This window comes from Hibiscus syriacus, unplaced genomic scaffold (genome assembly GCF_006381635.1).
Source record: "Hibiscus syriacus cultivar Baekdansim isolate YM2019G1 unplaced genomic scaffold, ASM638163v2 tig00117034_pilon, whole genome shotgun sequence".
NCBI classification, from domain to species: domain Eukaryota; kingdom Viridiplantae; phylum Streptophyta; class Magnoliopsida; order Malvales; family Malvaceae; genus Hibiscus; species Hibiscus syriacus.
In genome coordinates this window covers 10968894-10971924 of record NW_024063533.1, presented here as the reverse complement: position 1 = coordinate 10971924, position 3031 = coordinate 10968894, and the positions used below count along the sequence as shown (strand labels likewise).

Below are 3031 nucleotides of genomic sequence, written 5' to 3'. Positions count from 1 at the left end.
AATGAGGTTTTGGGGTAGGCTCTAATTTTCTATAGTCTCCCGGTTTAGGTTCTAAAAAATGGTACCCGAGTTCTCCTTGCTGGTGCCCCCTTGGGCTTGCCAGACCTTTAGTCCTAGGACCATTACAAGCTTGTGTGGACTAAGTTAAACTCGAGAGGATACCTTCTCTTATGCCCATATGGAGAATAAATTCACACGAAAGCATAAGGTATATGAATCCCGAAGGTTACTTGCTAGGCCCATACGAAGAATAAATTCCCACGAAGGCGTCGCTTTCACCTCCACTTAAAAGGGTTCAGAGCTCGGTATAGAACCTTAGATGAAAAAAGTTAAAGATATGAAATCATTGAAAAAACGTCAGTACAACTATTTATTTAAAAACTAATCAAAGATAAATAATTATAATCGAATAAATAAATTAAAACTTAAATTTTTATTTTCACTTAAAAAGACAACCGAAAATTAATTATGGCTTGACTCACTTACCTCTCCCCAGCGGAGTCGCCAAGCTGTCGCAACCGCCTTTCGGGTGGGCCTGGAATTTGGCTTTGACTTGGAATAAAATATTGGAGTCGCCACCGATCATTTATTTTTCGTAAAAAATTTGGTTGATCGGATACCATCTTACCTGATCTGCGTTTTACCAGAAAAATGTCAGATTCGGGAGTCGGTTACAGTCAAGGAAGGATTAACACCCTTGAACTACCCTTTCGGTACCATTTAATTTGTCGGTTGTCTTAATTGCGAAAATTGAAATTAAAATTAAAATTTAGAAATTCGATTCAAATTACTTACCTTTGATTGATTAAAATTATCCTAAAAAGATCATAAATAAAGTAAGAAAATAAAACAAACAAACACAAAGAGTTAGTATTAAAATCGAAATAAAAAATAGTAACTAAAAGGAATAAAGGAAAATTCAAATTATAAATTAAATTGGAAATAATTAAAATCTATGGATCAAATTAATTTTAGGAACGAGCTGCAAAATAAAAACAGAAACTTAAGGGATTAAATAGCAAAAGAAAAAGAAGTAAAGTACAAAAATAGCACAAATAGAAAATTAAAGGATTAAAATAGTATTAATAGATCTAATAAATATAAATGAACAAATAAGAGCCTCAACAATTAATTTAAAATAAATACAAGAACCTAAAATCTAATTATGTTAACTAAAAATGCAAGAAAAACATAAGATTGTTACTAAATAAAAATAAACAAAAATCTAAATGCAAAAATTAAAACAACAGTGACTCAATTAAAAGTTAATAGTGACTAAAATAAAGGAAATGAAAGTTACAGACATAAATCATCACAAAATATAACATATTGGTGATCGAATTGAAAATAACGAAAATAAAGTGCCTAAAATAAATTAAAATAAAAACATAAAACTTTGGTGACTAGAATATAAAAACAAGGTAATATTTTAGGGACTTAAACATGATTAAATGCAAGGATTTGGTGACTGATTTCTAAAATACGGCGATGGTGAAGTGGCTTAAACATGAATAGACCAAAACTTTAAGAGACCAATATAGAAGATGGCAAGAAATTAAATGACCTTATGTGCTATTAACCCAAAATTAAAATAAAAGCACTTTTTCACTCCCCTAATTCTAGAACACGTGAACCCATTCCCTTTCCCACTTTATATCTTCATTATGCGATGGGAACTAACATTCTCCCCTTTTTTTCAACACTCAAACTCTCCCCACGACAGACTGCTCACCAACAAATCCATATTCATCGCTTCGACTCTAAAACCGATGACAACGATACCCCAACTCCGGCGACGCTCCCTCGACACAGGTAGGATTCGTTCTATCCATTTATATTTTTTTATTATTTGTTTTAACAGAGATCGTTGGATATTATAAAGCATGGTAGTTATTTATATACGATATACATGAGTATTTTGAGTTTTTTTCTTTTAAAGGAAAAATAAAAATCATATTTTTGCTGTTAAAATAAAAACAAAAACAAAATAAATATTGAACTTAAATAGCAAATAAATGCATGAAAAGGAAAATATATTCGAATAAAAAAAAGCCAAATAACCTTGAGAATATTGCTTGTACTTCTCTTCAAACATCCAGCGAAAATCCTCTCCCTTGATTACATTTTGATTCGGCTATTTATAGCCATCTTACATATCTAACATAATAAATAAATTATACACTTGTTGTGTAATGCTGCTTTGAATATAATATCTCATGACTTTATTCCTTGTGAATGGCAGAAAACATGTATAAGTGGAACGGCGGCAGAGCACTTTGTCATCCAATTGTTTAGGCTTAGGTGAGCTGGGTCGGGTTGATTGGATCTCGGGTCTAGACTTGAGTCGGGTCTCACGGGTCGGGTTGGATTCTGGACTCCAACTGGGTCTTGGGCTGCTGGGTTGTATTGGTGATTTAGGCCTCATTTGGCTAGTTGATTCGGGCTTGAGTTTAGGCCTGCAAAACAGTGTAAATATTTGTTAATAATAATAATAATAACAATAAGAATATTTTTTAAGACCGGTCAAAAACGGGTGTCTACAGAACTCTTGTTTAACTGTGGTTTTTACAGAAAGCAAACATATTTTGGGGTAAATTGTTGTTCTACGTTTTATCTAGTCGTCTTTCTGTTTGTGAGCGAGTGAATTTGAATTTCTTTGTGTTGATTTGCACTCTAGGTGTTATTGAAGGGAAAACATTCAGCCCCAATTTTGATTTCTTCTCTATCGTCGTCTCCAGGTACTTTCTAAATATCTTCTTTGTATTGAAATAAAAATGGGTAGCATTTGAGTTATCATCTTATGTTCTCAATTTCTTATTATTTTCTGTAATGAAAATTTGAGTTTAAAATGCAATGTTTGGTTCTCTGTAACAAACGTATGATACACATATACCATATTTTGAATGCATGTTTGAGTTTAAACATTTTGACTGCTTGGACTGGTTTGAACTTCTATCCAAGATTAATAATTGTTAAAATTTAAACCATCTGCTGCTGCTATGATGTACTCGAAATGTTTCTTTTAGTTGTT

The 3031-nt window shown here is 32.2% G+C and overlaps 1 long non-coding RNA gene across 1 annotated transcript; it reads left to right on the top strand.

Moving 5' to 3' along the window:
- The first annotated feature begins 1708 nt into the window (after positions 1 to 1708).
- LOC120196773 lies at positions 1709 to 2739 on the top strand. The gene is made up of 3 exons (XR_005523212.1): positions 1709 to 1812; positions 2243 to 2301; positions 2678 to 2739. It is a non-coding gene; the product is annotated as an uncharacterized LOC120196773 (long non-coding RNA).
- The last annotated feature ends 292 nt before the right edge of the window (positions 2740 to 3031 follow it).